The 18,813-nt window shown below is 34.1% G+C and overlaps 1 long non-coding RNA gene across 2 annotated transcripts in view; it reads right to left on the reverse strand.

Annotated features, from left to right (window-relative positions):
• LOC141375665 (uncharacterized) overlaps positions 1-16,635 on the reverse strand; it is a 60,917-nt gene extending 44,282 nt beyond the window's left edge. For both annotated transcript variants that reach the window (XR_015498222.1, XR_015498221.1), the window contains exon 1: positions 16,578-16,635. This is a non-coding gene — a long non-coding RNA (uncharacterized LOC141375665). The remainder of the gene's footprint in view (positions 1-16,577) is intronic.
• Positions 16,636-18,813: the final 2,178 nt, after the last annotated feature.

Consider the following 18,813-nt stretch of genomic DNA (forward strand, 5'->3'; position numbering starts at 1 on the left):
AAATTAAACCTCAACCAGTTTCCAATAGTAATTAACTTGAGTATATCGCAGGGCTATTATTCACATCTAAGTAACCTTTTAATAGCAGTACTCTTTAAACCCCACTGCAGGTAATGACTTTAAAGAGGCCTTATTAAAAGAGAAATGGTAATGAGCTTTAATAAAGCAGAGCAACTCTGAAATGAAGAAGCATTTTGTATAGAGGAGGACACAGGGACCGGTGTCTGAGCTTCATTAATGAGAATGATGATCCCAGCAGTCCCTCTTCAGTGTGTACATGAAGTTAACATTAACCATGATGGAGGACAGATCTATCCAAGTGGAGAGAGAAATGGATTCCTCTAATCAGAAAAGAGGAACCTGAGTAAATTCAATAAAAGGAGAGTCCTGATAACACAATTCATGTGATCTGCGAAGCAGCGGAGACTTATGGGACATTTCTCGCAGAGTAATTACGCCGCAAACCGGAAAAAAAGGTGACATTATATAATAATGGATGTGAATCGAGCAGAATGTCACAGCTGATTTTTATTTTTTTCTTCATATGTTGCCCATTATTGTTGGAGGCTGTATTTTTGCTCTTTAATTTGGCAAAAGTTAATTAGGCTTCAGATGTATGATGTATATTTATAATTGTGGGCCTTGAAGCAGAGCACAATTATGGGAATAAATGGCTGTTTCAATTTATTTATATTCTGAGCATCTCGCAGTTTTGGCAAAGCATGAAAAGTTCTGAGCATGGAAGAAAGGGAGGAAAACAAAAAAAAAGAACGAGGAAATAAAACCGGTAATTCTCTGATTTAACATTCGCCAATTCACAAGACAAGCAATTAAAGAAAAACACAGAGAAAACTGAGAGAGAAAACAAGGGAGGCAGAAGAGCATAATGAAATCAATCTTCTCCAAACAGCTGGAGTTGAATTCCAGCTGACACGAGCACCTGGAATTGCTGCCGGGTACCACCATAGGCCCGGAGAAAGATGCTTCACACACACACACACAGACACACTCACGCTCGCTCTTGGTGGCACTTTGACTGGCACCCCCCGCCGCCTCGTCCTCCCGCCGCGAAACGTTGCGGTGACGTTCCTGCGACTAATTAAAGGGATGATTTGTGCAACGCTGACTTTTTATTTAATTAATCACCTGCACAAAGCCATAAAAAGCCATCATTTAAAAAGATTCCTGTTAGTTTGCCATGTGCCTAATAGATTATGGTACATTAAAGAAGTGACATGATGATGTATTTTAAAATATGGCCACCTCGCCAAGCTGGCAAACTTCCCAACTTTTTTTTTTTGGGGAAGAGGGTTCCTGATGATACGAATGAAGTGTCAACACTAGCAAAAGCTTGCAAACGGTTCTTTTTACCTATTAGGACAACTCACTGTTGTGTGTGTGTGTGTTTGTTTTTGTGCTGCTGTTCTGTTCTGCAAGACTTATACGTGTAAATATGAATTAATGATTATACAAGAAGTGAACAAAAGCTCTCTGTCTGATCCTTCTCCTGCGACATGTATTAATTAGTTCAGAAGAAACAAGTTCATTTGTGAGATGAATAATTTGAGTTATGCGCGTGTTGAGAGCTCATGTTTGCATATTTCAAACGGATTTATTTTTGGTTATTTAAAACAGTGGGTAACTTTAAATTGTTGTTCTATTTATTTATGTGCGCTGGAAACTTCACTAAGATGAATTCCTTGTGTGCATACGCATACTTGTTATAAATCTTGTTTTCTCCTTCTCATTCTGATTTGTTTTGTGTGCGAGTGTTCTGTAATAAATTAAAAATGTTACAACAATATTACAATATGAAAACATTTACACAACCATTACCAGTGCAAGGAGTAACACATTACAAGTAACATGAGTTATCTAATATTTCTTTTCTAAGTAACCCATTATGTAAAAATATAAGAAACAATATTTGAGTTACTTTTTTGAAAATGTAAATAATTAATAAGCTTTAAAAAACTGCTTAATTAAAATTAAAGTAGTCACATTTTACTTAAGACAAATAGTACAAAAGTAGCACTGTAACACTGCTTTAAAATTTCAATAATCTGTATATCCGGCATATATAGCTGTAAAAAGTTCTGAAAGAGATCAAAGCCTCAGCCAGGTAATAAATTGTAACTCAAAAGTGACATAATGTATTACTTACTTTAAAAGTAAGTAATGCAACTAGTTATTTTTGGGGAGTAACTCAAAATTGTAATGCATTACTTTCTAAAGTAACTTTCCCCAACGTTGACCATTACTATGGGTCAAAGATTAAATGACAAACCTCGTAAACAAGAATCATTTCATAGTGCGAATACCTCCAAAATACTCATTAATTGTCACCATTCTTCAAGCTGTTTTTAATAATTTTTTTTATTATTATCATTTTTATTATATTATTATTATTACATATCAAATTACATTATTTGTTTTTGTATTGTTATGTTTTTTTTTTTACAAATTTTCCACTTATGACATTTTATTTCCACAAACAAAAATGCATATAAATTCACTTAATTTGATGCTTACAACAAAACGGGATGTTGACCAAAATTTGAAATTTACACAGGTTCAGACCTTTCACTAATACATACTGTTGCCAGTATTTAATTTTTTTACATAACTACACAGTATCTTCAAGTTTTTAAACATAAGCCTGGTCAAAACCTACTTTTATCTTTGTCCTTTATTTATTTATTTTTCGTATTTCTTAGCTAGTGTCACTTTGAATTAAAAAATTTAAAAAAATAAATAATAATAATTTATTCATTCATTTTCTTTTCGGCTTAGTCCCTTGGGTGAGTTCCTAGTAAGTCAGTGTTCATTTTTAGAGTGAGCTATACCTTTAACCAGGGGTTTCAAAATTAATTGTTTTATCGGTGCATCGCGATGCATATGGGGACAATTCGATATCAGTGCAGTAATAGATCATAACCGGTTTTTACAACGCTATCTCACGGCAATTCGTAACTTTTTGATTTAGTGGCTAATCTGTATAAATTCGTACAATCTAATTTGTACAATTTAGTACGATTTGCTCATCACCCAATGCAGTTGGCTTTAGGGGCAGGGTTAGGTGCCATGTCTCCTTTTTAAAATTTTACATTTTCGTACGACTGAACTCGTACGAATTGGTACGAATTAGCCACTAAACTGACAAATGTAAAATAATTACGTTTCCTTGTGAGATCAAGCTGGTTATTACGTACTGACATCATGTATCTCCTATGCAATTATATATGAAAAGCATTGTTAATGCACCGTGATGCACCAAGATATCGCATTGAACCGAATTGTTCGCATGATAATCATAACCGAACCGTGAGACCAGTGTAGTCCAGTCAATATTGACCAGTCAATATCCATTCATTCATTTTCCTTCGTCTTAGTTCCTTTATTAAACTGGGGTCACCACAGCGGAATGAACCGCCAACTTATCCAGCATATGTTTTATGCAGCAGATGCCCTTTCAGCAACCCACCTCTGGGAAAATAACATACATGCTCATTCACACACGTACAGCTTACTAAATTCACCTATACCACATGTCTTTGCACCCGGAGGAAACCCACGCGAACACGGGGAGAACATGCAAACTCCACATAGAAACACCAACTGACCCAGCTGAGACTCAAACCAGTGACCTTTGTGCTGTGAGGTGAACGTGCTACCCACTCCGCCACTGGTTAGCCCTAAATAATAATAATAATAGATTTTTTTTCACAAATCAAGACATTTCTAAAATGTTTTTTTTAAGACTTTATCAGACTTCCATCCACAAAATCATTAAGTTTCATCTCTCCCAACTTGACCAATAAGTTTTTACCTCTGTTTGCCATGTTCAACGTCACACAACCTGTCTCTAATTATCTTAAAAACCGTAATTAACCATAAATATTTGCTCAGCTCCCTTCGCGAGAGCAGTGTGTGAAACAGAGGACTAATGTAATTTGGTTTCCAGCCTATCAAGATTAATTTAGCATAGGACATGATGAATGCAGCTGTGGCTGCGTCTGCGATGCATCAGTGTCAGGAGGGCCACTTCGCCCAGATTTTTCACACCGGTCCGGCGTTTGGAGAGACAGAGTGCGGTATTAGTCATTGTTTTTGGGGAAGAGGCCCGCGTGCGCTGATTTACTGCCAGACGACGTTCAGCGGAGGAGGCGCCATTAGCCTTGACAATCCTTTAAAGCTATAAAAAATTCAGACTGTGTGAATTTGATTAGCATCTCTCTTTGCTTGGTGGGAAGCCGAGCTGAGCTTGTTTTATCTGGGTGGTATTGAAATTGACACACTTTTCTCTTCGCGCCATGCTAGTAATACTCCAACTGTGCATTTACCTGATTTGGAGGAGACTGAAGAATGGAACAGGAGCGGAGCAAATGAAAACATCTTTGTCAAATGCAGCCCCAAGGCCATGTTTACACCTGGTATTAAGATGTGCTTCTATCAATCAAGAAGTCACAAGTCGGACATGTTTAAAGCTCATCAACTTTTCACCACTTCCACATGTAATTAAATAATATTTGACTGTATTCCTCTAGTAGTGTAAACTCACATGTGGTCATATATACTCAAACAGCCACAAAAGGTCACCTACTTACACTACCTAACTCTTAATCATTATGGAAATGTTGAAGTGAGCTAATCAAGAATAAATTGACAATATTCTCTTATAACAGTCTTGATTCTAACACAGATCTGTGGTGTTTAGTGCATGTTTTTTTTTTTTTTTTTCTGGCTGCAAGATCATACTGTAAATGAAAGCTGCTGCTAATTTTATGTTAGATACAGTATGTAAAGAAGGATCTAAAAATGGGGTTTTCAGCCCAAAAAATGAAAGAATGAAAGAAAGAAAGAAAGACAGAAAGAAAGAAAGAAAGAAAGAAAGAAAGAAAGAAAGAAAGAAAGAAAGAAAGAAAGAAAGAAAGAAAGAAAGAAAGAAAGAAAGAAAGAAAGAAAGAAACAAACAAAGAAACAAATAGAGACAGATAGACAGTCAAAAAGAAACAGAAACAAACAAACTAAGACAGCATTTAACTTTTTTACCATTTTAAAATGTTGCAGCATTACACTCCACAAGCTAGGTCATTTATTGTATTGATTTTGTTGCATTATAACCTCTAATATTTATTGATTGATTATTTATTGATATACATTAAATTTGATTTATTCATTGCTTCGAGTGTGAAGTGTACTGAATAGGGTTGTAACGGTATGAATTTTTCACGGTATGATAATCGTCTAAAACAATACCACGGTTTGACGGTTTTGCGGTATACGGTATGTTACAAATGTTACAAAATAATAGAACAGTGAAGCAAATTTGACTTTTTCCAAATAATATATTTTTAGTTACTATAAACAACACCACTTACAATGAACAAATAAAAAATAAGAAAATAATAAATAATGTGTCAAAGTCCAAATAAAGTCCAAATAAACATGGTGCAAATCCTCAGTAAAAAATAGATATAAATATTTACTAAACTATAAATAGTTACATAACGAAACTAGATTCAATATGGAACATCCTTAGGTTTTATGTGCCAGCATGGATATGGATGTGGTTGTATGCAATGCAGACAAACAGCTGCATCTTCATTTGCGTCTTTTGAAAACAGCAAGAGCAGCAGTTCGTCTTTGCTGTGTCACTGTTTTGTCATGTTTCTGTGCTGCTGTGCATGCAAAAGTACTTAGTATGAGAATTATTTCATGCAAAACTTTTTTTTTTACGTTTTATTTAGCCGCGCATAAATGTATGCCTTTCTCTCATTCCGTGTTGTTCAAAAAGCTTGGTCCACAAAATAAAAGCGAAACCTATGCTTATTGGTTGTGATATAGCGAGTTTGAACCAATCTGGGCATGGAGGAGGGACAATGCATCAATGTATCATGTCTGATTTGTCCGGAGACACAGTGACGAGCGTTTCTTTGTCAAATCAGCGTTGACAAATGTTGATGACGTATCCGCACTGATTCCGGAGCCTCTGAAAGTCCGCGAATGTTATGTGATACATCACTGGAAAGCTGAATTCTCTTCTTTATGCCAATCTTTGAATTGTATGAATCGGATCAGCGGATCAAAAGTTATTAAACATTTAAGAGCAATACTTATTTTTAGCCGAGGGCGGCTGTCTCGGTCTTTAAGGGTTAAAACCGTTGATATGCAATTGTTCATGGTATGATAATCGTGCACGTTCAAATCGTGGTAAACCGTCATACCGGTATATTGTTACAACCCTAGTACTGAATGACCATTATATTAAAAACAGTAGTGAAAACACGGTTAGCAACAAACATACAGGAAATTAGAAATCAACCGACTGATTATTTGATTGATAATTTTGCAATGATTACTGTTTGTTTGTTTGTTTGTTTGTTTGTTTGTTTGTTTGTTTGTTTGTTTGTTTGTTTGTTTGTTTGTTTGTTTGTTTGTTAGCAGATAAAAGCAAGATTTTTCACCAAAAACATGTCAGGCTGAATAATTAAAATAACTAATTATCTCTTTATTAGTTTCTTTATCACAGAAAACACAGATTTCTTTACAATCTAAAATGACATCTTTGGAGATTTCTGCTGAAGATACTTATGTCCAAAAAAAAACAAAAAAATAAATAAAGAAATAACAATGTAAATAAAAAATCTTACACATACCGTAGGATTGGTATAGCAGAAAATGTTGACATTTTGAAACCCTTGACTTTTCCAAACTGCAGTATATCTTGAAAACGATTATCGTCCCATGACTAGTCAGTTTTAATGTCTAAGTATATGTTCTTTGATCACATGGTCAAGGGAAGAGACAAAACTAGATTGTAACTTTTGCTCTGGCTTTTTCTTCTCTGGCTCTCACTTTGGGTCCTGCTCTCTGTCTTTGTCTCTCTCCCTCTCTCTCTCTGTCACGTAACTTAATTTTGCATTTAAGCTGGCTACATCTAAGATGATATGTTTTCATAATTTCACATTTTATATAATTACTTTGTAACTAATTCTGTTGTAATGTATTTTTAAATCACTTAACGTGCAAGTATTTTGTCTAATATTTTTGATTTAACTTTAAGACTGTATTGTTCAAAAATATTTTTGCTGTTTAAGCTAATTATTTTAAATGAGCTGAATCAATACAATTATTGAGGTTTTTGGGGGACAACTTAATAGTTTTATGTTCAATCCACTTAAATTTGTAAAAACAATTAAGTTAACTTAACAACATGAAGGAGTTGTGTGGAACCCAGCAATTTTTACAATGTAATACAACATAATCACTTAATAGCAACGCTCTCCCACATATTTATTAGCTATTATAACTGCACTTCCCATTGATTGCAGACGGATGGCTTGAAATGTACAGCTTTTCCTAACATTTTAGTCCTTTCCTACTACAAACAGTACTCAGTCTACAGTACAGTCATATTTAAATAGCCATCTTACATCAATGAGTCTAACTGCCTCTCAGTGTTTTATTGTTTATTATAGGGGAAAAAGTGATCCTAATGATATTGTTTCCTTACATCTTCACTGTTATAGTTGTGGTCAGAACTCTCACACATCTTTATAACATCGTTATCTTTATAGTCATGCTTATAGTTATCCTGAATGTGCCTTACGTGTCTTCTGTTCAAAAGATTTATGAAAATTTAGAAGAATGTTGAAAACTGGTTGTCATTGACATTAATCGTTGGAACACAAGATACATTCATTCATTTATTTTCCTACAGCTTAGTCCCTTATTTATCAGGGGTCGCCGCAGCGGAATGAACCACCAACTATTAGAGCATATTTCTTTACGCAGTGATTGGCCAGAATATAGTACTGGGAAACAACCATACACTCTCACATTCACACACGCTAAGGCCTGTTTTGTTTACTCCTTACTTTAACTATAGTGCATGTCTTTGGACTGTACAGGAGGAACCAGAGAAAACCCACACCAACATGGGGAGCACTGCTAACTCCACAAAGAAATGCCAACTGGCCCAGAGAGTAACTGTACCAGCAACTGTCTTGCTGTGAGGTTGTGGTTCTTAATTCCGGTTCTTGGGACCCCCTGCCCTGCACATTTCATATGTCTTCCACACTTAGGACACCATATTCAGATCATCAGCTCAGAGAGATCCATAAACTTCACCTCGTGTTTTAAATAAAAAGACATACAAAATGTGCAAGGCAGGCGGGCTCGATGTCCGGAATTGAGAACCACTGCTGTGAGGCAACAGTGCTAACCACTGAACCACCGTTCCACCACTCAAGATACAATGGAGGTCTATATTAAAGTAAACCATTAGGGTCTAAATCCACTGAAGAGTGAGAAAATGTAGAGTATACTTCAGGGGATTAACTATCCCCCTTTACAACCAGGTGTAAACAGATCCACAAAAAATGCAGATGTAGCGCACCTGCTGAACGGAACAAGACGAACGCAGAAAAACAATCACAAAATAAGCTATTTGTTTGTGAATTTAAGAACACATTAAGTCTGTCTAGCTCCAAGCAGTAGCAAGGGGTATATTACCTGCTCTGAAAATGATGAAGAGAAATCGTTTTACAAAGAAATGATAAAAAGCGCCTTGAGCGAGCTGCTGAAGTAGGGTGCCGCACATGGGGAAGATGAGCCCGCCTGATTAAAATTTCCATCTTTATCACCGGGCGATCACCTCCGTGACGACTGCGCCTCACGAAGATATCGATAACTTTTATATGATTGTCGTAAAAGGCCTTTCTTTGAGAAAATGTCACTCTTTTTCCCCCTTCCGTCTGTTCTGGCTCGCTCTGTTTTGTCTCCTTCTGAGGTGCTGTCTATAGAGACGTATGAGAGAACAGAGGCAATCGCCTGTCAAGGCTGATACTCACTTCCTGTGGAAATATGATGTTGAAATACTCCCCGAGCAGATAAGTGTCTTTACACATGAGCAGCACATTTGATTGCCTTCTGCAGCGAGAACAGAAAGTGGATTACAACTCTCTCTTTCTTACTCTAGCTTGCATGCACGCACACGCACGCACACACACACACACACACACACACACACACACACACACACACACACACACACACAGAGGGAATAGCTCTCTCTATCTGAGCATGAATGCATCTTGCCCAGTTGTTATGTTCCTCCTTTGCTCATTCACTTTTTTCTCTCTAATGAACACACAGAGAGAGATGGAGGGTGGAATATGATCTGCCCTTCACAACTGGAAGAGCAAAGTACTCAAGAACATGAAGGTAGAGTTAAAGGAATTCTTAACCTAGAAAAAAATGTATATATATATATATATATATATATATATATATATATATATATATATATATTTTTTTTTTTTTTTTTTTTTTTTTTTTTAGTTAAATCAGGGTCATTAAAGGTTATTGCTATTATCATTAAGTATAGGTTCTTAGTACCTTTCACTCATAGTTTTACCTAAATCGAAACCTTAAAAAATATATTTAAATATATATCATTTTTGTTACTTGAAATCAACATTATCTGAGTTTTATAATGCACTGCAACATGATTTTATTTGGGGCGGCATGGTGGCTCAGTGGTTAGCACTGTCGCCTTATAGCAAGATGGTCGCTGGGTTTCCTCCGGGTGCTCTGGTTTCCCCCACAGTCCAAAGACATGCACTATGGGTGAACTGGATGAACTACAGTAAATTGGCCGTAGTAAGTGAGTAAGTTTGTGTGTGTGTATATGTGTGTGTGCGCGCGAGTTTGTTTGTTTATGTTTGTGTGTGTGTGTGTGTGTGTGTGTGTGTGTGTGAGCCGAAGGAAAATAAATAAATGAATGAATGATTTTATTTGGTTGTATTTTAAATATAAGATACCAAACTAAAACTTTACTTGTTTTTTTATTATTATTATTCTGATTCATTCTCAAATAAGACTTATTTCGTTAGGTTTAGCATTGAGTTTATTAATATATAGCAAATGTTTTCTGGTCCAGCTCCGAGCCACACAATAACTTTTCCCTCATCCCAAGTACAGCAAAGAATGAAAGTCCTAAAGTGGCCTATAACTGGAATAAAGACAAGGGCCACATGTGGGCCATAACCAGCACAAATCTCAGCCAATGTATTACCCTTAACTGGCCCTAAACTGGGCCAAAACAGGTTTGACATTGGTACCGATTCTCAGCAATAAGTTAACCATATCAACATCACGCTTTGACCAAAAACCAAAAACTGAGCCATAACCCAGTCTAATGTTACCTAAACAATGTGAACAATCGCTACACTGATCTGGGCCACACACCTCCCATCCACAACTGCCCCAAATGTAGTTTGCCATCATGCATGCAGTGCTATCATTGCCATGCATGGACCACATTCAGCTAACATTATGCATGCCAGTGCCAACAACACGCCGGCAGTACCAGTTGTGGGATCAGGAGCATTAGTTATCATCGCAAAATGAAACAAAGTTATTGATAAATGCTCATCTGAATATGTAAATTTCTAAAGTAAAATTTTCCTTGATAATGTAACGAGCGCTCACATGCCACGTCGCCCTGGTCGCTAATTCAACCCAGCTGGACCATAATCCTGTGCTCCCTGTGCTAATGCTTGTCTCTCTGTCTCTCCTTAGCGGACTCCAGCTCGTGACGATCCTTCACCCGACTACTCACTGTCCTTCACCTACTTCCCGGAGCACCAGAGCACCTCACCCTGAAGAAGAGCACCTTTTACACCACTTACACTTTGTAAATAAAGCACCCTCCGGGGACTTGTCTGTAAACGAATCCAACTGTGTCGCTGTTTTCCCTCTGCCTCGCTACAATAATATATACTAATATTGTATGTATGGTCCTTTTGCTGTTAAGAATCAGATTGACAGATTCACAAATGAAACGGATAGCAAGTTTTGAAAATGTAAACATTTAGATTTTATCCAGTGTTCACTTCACTGTCAAACTTAATCGTTTGTTGGACTTACTCTTTTAAAAATACAGGTTCTTTATCTGCATTATTAGATACAACCTTTAGCATTATTTAGACATTTGGATTCCAGAAAAAGCTCATTTTTATTGAATATATATATGTTTTATGATCCAAAAACAGTGCTTTTATAGGACCATGATTGCACTTTTATATTTAAGAGTTGGGCTCCAACTCTTTTTTTTTTTTTTTTATCCTATTTTACTGCCTCTATCTCCCTCATAATTGTTTTTATAAAGCATTTAGAACTTGTCTATAAATTCAATTAATCTAAAGACGTATTTTTAACACACACACACACACACATGCAGCTATCTTTTAGGGACTTTTCATTGACACAATGATTTTTATACTGTACAAACACTATATGCCTTTACTCATTCCCTACCCCCAAACCCAAACATCACAGGAAACAATCTACATTTTTACATTTACAGAATACTTCACTCTGTGTGATGTATGAGCCGTTTTCCTCATAGAGACCAAATAAAGACCCTCACAAAGAATAAAAGGTGTACACACACACACACAAATGCATGTTGTACAATGCATGAGGTTTTCGTAATTTTAAACAATATTTCTTTTTCTTTTTTTTTTGAAAAATTTCAACATTACATCAAAATTCCATGCAATTGTAACTGAATCTGTCATTCGAGTTCATTGTGATCATTCAAAGTCATGTCATAATCAACAATGTTATTAAAATCTACAAATATCATATACTTTGTTAGCAATGAAGCAGCCCTTAATTGCACATACAGCTTGTGAACTACAATATACTGCTGGTAAACACTGTTAAAGTCCTTATATATCCGTAACAGTATAAAATAAGAACATCGAAATACTGGGGGGCATAGTACAAAATAAAAATTATGAAATTAAACTGTAAAATGATTACTTGTCTAACATGGCCTGTTTAGTCGTGTTAAATGATGGATTTAACTGCAAAAAACCTTTCACTTTCTCTCCCCCAAAGTCTTGATTCCTCTCTACAGTGAAACTGGCACCATGTCATACAGTATGTTTTTTGTTTGTCATTAACTCCATCTATTCATTGTCTGCCGTTATCTACCACTGCGAGAGCGGCACATTACAGCTTCTCAGTGGAAAGAGAGCGATGCCTCTCCACATTACAGAGTAAATAAATTTGGGTGCTCCAGAGGCCTGCCATTGTGGGATGCTGACTATAATTAAGCGCTACATTAGAAAAGAGGGCCGGAATAAAACATGAGTATGTAAATGCTGCCCGGAGCTGATATTGTAGTGATTATTACAATGCAGATGAAGCATTTCTCATAACTGCTGGTGCCTACTGATGCCTCCGAAAACATCTGGACCTTTTAATTGAAAAATGGCACAGCGCTCTGCCTTGCTGCCGCTCGCACACTAAGTGAAGTCAACAATTAAGACAAAAGCCTAATTGATAAAATTGCATTATTTGCTTATTTGGCGTTCCGGTGAGATGAAACATTTGATTTATCATTATTTACGGGCCAGTGGCAAAGGGGAGACTATTTTGTTTCGCCAGCATTATTAAAAAAGAATAAACACATACGTTAAAAAATGACCACGTTCAGTGGGGACCGTGTTGCATGAATAAATAATTATTATTAAGCTTCTTTTTTTCTATAACGCTGCCCGCTTGGATTAGCATGGGTAAATTCTTTATTACTGTTGCTTTATGCAAATTTACTGAAGTTTTTCTCTCTCTCTCTCTCTCTCTTTCTCTCTCTCTCTCTCTCTCTCTCTCTCTCACACACTATTACCTTGCTTTGAGGATTTTACTGTAGGTTAATAAATGAAAAAGTAAATGAACTGCCAGGATATTATCATAGTGCTGAGTAATAGGTAACATTTTACATTTACAGGGTACGCATTATACTATGATTAATTGTTATTGTTGGGAAAAAAAAATCTATATAATAAAATAATCACATTGTATTTTGGTTTACACCCACTTTATATAAGCTACTTATTCTGTGAAGTAAAATGAAAATGAAAATGTAAACCAAATTCGAAAACCAAGGCAATGTTAAGTGCGATGTTTAATTTTGTTTAACAAGAAAAATTATTATATTAATTATTTTCTTTTTTTATGTAGAGCATTACGAGTAATTAAGGCCTTATGAAATCCATTTGAACACAAACCGTTTGAACATATATGTGTATATAGATTTTTTTTTGCGTTAAGTTAAATGTTTGCTGTCAAAAATCTGTCGAAAATACAGATTATTCAATTAAATATCTATTTGTTCATACCTTGAATACTTGTTATGATTTTTTTTTTCGCTTAATTTCAGTTAAACTATGGAAGTACTATGAAAACTATGGAATAATGAATATGATTTTGTAAAAAAAAGTTTTAATTATTAATATTTTACTTTGAGATGCATATTCTACCATACAAGAGTAATGATTTTTTCTTATTTTGCTAAAAATAATTGTAAAGATTACTTTAACAGTTTTAGCGATTATTAAAAAAAATTATATATATATATATATATATATATATATATATATATATATATATATATATATATATATATATATATATATATATATATATATAACGGATGGATAACGTCAATAAAAGCTTATGAGCTCTTTGCTTCCTGCTACTCTGATTGGTGGAAGTTTCTGCATAGCATCATGAGTAATGTCATTTTTCTACCACAAATTCTGCTATCAAACGATTGCTACAAAAAAAATTTAAAATAAACCAACCAAATTCTTTTAGCAAAGTCATATTGCTTCAATAAACAACCACAAATCTAACAAAAGGTCAGTTACCAATTTTACAAATTAAGAAATTTATTTTTACTTCCAAAATCTGTCAAATGAGCTATATTATCTTATATTATATTATATTATATTATATTATATTATATTATATTATATTATATTATATTATATTATATTATATTATATTATATTATATGATTTGTGAATATGAAAAAAAAACTTTTGTGTAAACTAAAAAAAATAAAAACCTTCAAAAAACTTCAAAAACCTGACAAGTGCACTCTTTAAAATTACATTTGAATTTATCATTTAATAAAATATATTTAAACATAACATGTTACATAATGCACTTTTTTAATAAACACTCTAAAATAATTGTTTAAATGTTGCATCTAACAAAGGCATGGTATGTTTTAGTAGTTTTTGTGAGTTAGTTTGGACAGTGCACTTGCACTGACCCCTTTCAAAGTCAACAAGCCGTCCCAGTGAAGGAACTCATCATCAGCCAGGCCTCTCAGCTAGATTTGTGTGGAGCGGAGGGTACTGTTCATCTGCCAATATGGCACGCGGGCTGAGTGATGGGCGTTCGCTGTTGTCACTAATAATCAGAGCTGTAATGATCTGCAGACAGGAGGCTGCAGGGGCAATGGATTGTGGCAGAGGGTCGGGGGGAGTCGAGGGGTTTTGTAATGATCGCCATTTGCAGCCTGAGGTGTATACAAGATCTTACTAAAGTTCATTCCAGAGCAGATTTCAATCCAGGCCGTGTTACTCCGACAGCTGTCTTTGATGATGTTGTGAATTTTGTTAAATTGCTTCAAGCATTTTTTAGCAAGAAATATTCTGCTGTAACATTAAGTCATTTACATTCATATTGTTGCTTGACTAAATCTAAATTGTACAGCTTACTGTGTAAATTGCATTTTAGGTTTAAAATTATTCAAATTTACTAAAACTAATATATTGTTACTGTATATATTAATTTCTTAATTGTTAGACACACAGATATATAGATGTATAATATAATGATCTAATCAGACCTATAATACAATGTATTGTGTATATTTTTATATAATATTTAATATAGTATGTTTTTCTTTATATATATATATATATATATATATATATATATATATATATATATATATATATGTTAAAAATTCAAATTTTATTTCGAAAAGGTATTTAAAACTATATTAATATGTATTTGAAACATAATTTATTGTGCATACATTTCTTAATATTATATTATAATTATAATAATATTCATATTTCATTACTTTTCTATAGCACTTTTGTAAGCAATTTATATATGCATAATTATTAATTACTATAAATACAATGATCATAAATTATGCATAAAATCAGATTTTAGACTCAACTTTTGATTATATATTTTCTTTTATTATTTTATTTTAAATTAACACAGGATTATGCATACAGTTATTTGATTGTGTAGGTTATGATTATTTTAAGTTAATATTTATTTATTAATTATAGGTATTATCTTAATTAATTATATTAAATATATATATATATATATATATATATATATATATATATATATATATATATATGTGTGTGTGTGTGTGTGTGTGTGTGTGTGTGTGTGTGTGTGTGTGTGTGTGTGTGTGTGTTCTTCTAAAAAAATTATATCTTTGTTTCGATTATTTTAATCATCTTCATTTTAATAATTCAGCAGCATTTAGATTCATTGCTTAATTATATAAATGAAAGCAGGCTCCTTACCTTGCAAATAAAAGGCCATTTAAACAGTATATGAGACATATTAGCTGGCCACGGCCATGACTCTGGCTTTAAATGTATGCACAACCTATAATTGATGCCTTTTTTCCCTCTCCATGCTACATGCACGTGTGATATTCCAGCCCAACATCTGCCTTTCATTCATAACGGCATTGCATTAGCTCTGCGTCATCATTCATCCGAATATAAAACACCCCCATATAATTTATATGTACATCTATTTTAATATGTATATTAGTTCACCAGGGTCTCCATCATCTGTGTGGCACGTGAGATGATGGAGATGCAGACTTTCCTGCAGGGGCCATTATGATAATATCACATCAAATGTACCAGCGCATTTACATACTCAAAGACGGACGCCCACCTGGATCAGACCTACCGCAAAATCAACAACAAACCTCATGGACACATTTTGATGCACGTTTCATATAAATTTGACTTGTTTTTTTCCCATGTGACATTATATTGTGCCCTGCAGTTAACATTAGGAAAGCTTGTTTATTCTTGCAGATATCAAATGTGTGTCTGGCATGTTTGTGCATTTTGTTTTACTTCAAAAATTATTTTTTATTGTCAGTTAGAATTGATTTTGCATAAATTTTAAAAGGAATTTTTACTATTACTTTATTAATTGTTGTTTTGTTTGTGTGAGTGTATACTTCACTTACTCACTTAACCCTTTTAAATTAATCATGGTTTTGCTAAAAAAATTAAACGGAAAACAAACTGTTACTGTACTGAAATCATGGTAAGTTAACCACAATTAATCATAGCTCATCATTGGTTACTATTTTTGCTATATTATTTTCATAAGAGTCGAAACTAAACAGTTTAATGTTTAATGTTTTTTTATACATTTAAAACAACATTTATATGTTAGTTAGCTTATACGAAAACAAGGTTTTATTAGAGTTAAAGTATTAGAGGGTGGGTATTGATTAAATTTTTTGTACGTTAGGCCTAACGTTAACTAAACCTTTACCACCAATGGTCAGTCTAAAACTTGGTTAATTAGTCGTGATTATTTGGGCGAAAAAAACACGTTATAATCTTCTTTAACAGGCAAAGCATGATGTTACTCTCGTGCAAGTCAGATTAAACTAAATAATGATCAAATGTCTTACTTACGATGTGGACCTTGGTGTCAACATGTTGTTTACGTTGGTAGAATTCAATCAGTGTGCGCGCGTTCCAAACCACAGTGCATCCAGCGGTGACTAATCGAAAGCGTCTGATTGGCTGCTGCGTACTTAAACCAACCAGAGAGCTATGCGATTGTTAGAAACTTTGAATGCTCGGTGTTCGTAAGAAAAGTGGGAAAAGATGCTGAATCTGACGCAGCGTGCGCATATATATAATAGATATAATAATGCACACAGACATTTTTGATCCATTTTACATTTGTCTTCACATACTTATTTAATAGTGCAGGATATTTATCTTGAAATAGCTACTTTGGATTTTTTTTGCCCATTTTGGGCCTACTTTAAAAGTCATTTTGAACAATACTCACGATTTTTTTTACGGAGGTTGTTTTTGTATATATATATATATATATATATATATATATATATATATATATATATATATATATATATATATATATATATATATATATATATATACTATAATTATATACAATATATAATTCACTGCCACAGTAAATTCCTAATTGCACATAAATCTAATGTATACAGACTACATTTATTTATTTCAGCAGAGCAAGATGATGAGGAAGAGAGAGAGAAAGAGAGAGAGAGAGAGAGAGAAAGAGAGAGAGAGAGAGAGAGAGAGAGAGAGACAAGAAAAAAAAGGAGAGTACTGCTTTGGTAATTTAAGAGAGTGCTAATGAGTGTCTGCTAACCTTTCTCCACCATCCATCAAACCGTAATGGAGTAGAAGATCCTCTTTCCAATCGTGCTTCATTAAAAACTTTCTATTAAATCTAAATATGACGCCATGTACCGATGAAATTAATAGAGTTTCAAATGCTTATATCATCCTCATGGCCTTAAAATCCTCCCCAAACATTTTAACGGCATTGATTTTATTATTTAAATATGATTTAATAAGATGGGGTCTGTAAAAGTGCATGGAGCAATAAAAATACCACTGCAAGATCAATTCACATCGATGCTGGAGCTCTGGAATGTGAATATATTGTATGATTTTCATTTAGGTGTTTGTTTGTGTACCTGTTTGTCTAGTTTATTTACTAACCAGTAAAAGAAAAAGTTACAGCTCTGGTGTAGTTTCTTCTTTCATTCTATGTAGTTGTATCAACTCAAAGCTTTGTGATGTTTTTGTGAAAAAAAAAAACGTTGATGCCATTTCAGCAGGTAGGCACAAAAAATACATTTTAATTTTACATTTTTAGTAATGTTTTAAATGGAATAATACTAATAACAATAATAATAATAATAATAATAATAATATTATTTTAGCAGCAGCAGTAGTAGTAGTACTATAGTAGCACAGAAAATATATATATATACAATTTTGAAATCCTCTAAAAAGGAGGTACAAAACAGTATAAATATATGTCAAAAGCAAAGGACGATAATTTTGTGTTATAATTTAAAAAATGACCTGTCTTGGCAAAAAAAAATTCTTTCATTTAAGTCATTAATCTAATCAGTTAATATATCTTTGTATAGAAAACTAAACAAAAAATACTTAATATAAATAAATGCCACATCAGGAAGCACACAACGAAAAAAGCAATATCGGTTTTATTTTTTAGATTTATAAATATCACTTGAAATTATAACAAGACATGCCTCTATATGTAATTTCATGTCTTTCCAACACATATCAAAATAGCTTCACCCTCAATTAGCAATAATTTATAATGACAGAAATAATGAATTTGTTCATTTTGTTTGTAACTGTCTGTTTTAGTGTAGGTGCTTCTACAAGTCCATATGCAGAAAGACATGTCAGGCTTCATTGTGTGTGTGTGTGTGTGTGTGTGTGTGTGTGTGTGTGTGTGTGTGTGTGTGTGTGTGTGTGTGTGTGTGTGTGTGTGTGTGTGTGTGTGTGTGTGTGTGTGTGTGTGTAAGAGAGAAAGAAAGAGAGAGAGAGAGAGAGAGAGTCTTAATTAGCGGCTTGCCTTCGATTGGGTGACATGTTACCTGTCAGAGTCAACACACAGTGCTATTCAAGCCTGGACTGTTTGTTTCTGTCACTCAGCTGCCAGCAAACTCCCAATTTTATTCTTCTTTCTGCCTCCCTCTTTCCCTCCCTCTCTGTCTCTACTTCTCTCTTTATTCAGTTTAATGTTATCTAATTCACTTCTTAAAAATTCACGTTCTGCATGTTAGGAAATGTCCAGGATTATGAACATACTTTAAAGCATTTATGT

This window comes from Danio rerio, chromosome 8, assembly GCF_052040795.2.
Source record: "Danio rerio strain M-AB ecotype USA chromosome 8, GRCz13ab, whole genome shotgun sequence".
Taxonomy (NCBI): domain Eukaryota; kingdom Metazoa; phylum Chordata; class Actinopteri; order Cypriniformes; family Danionidae; genus Danio; species Danio rerio.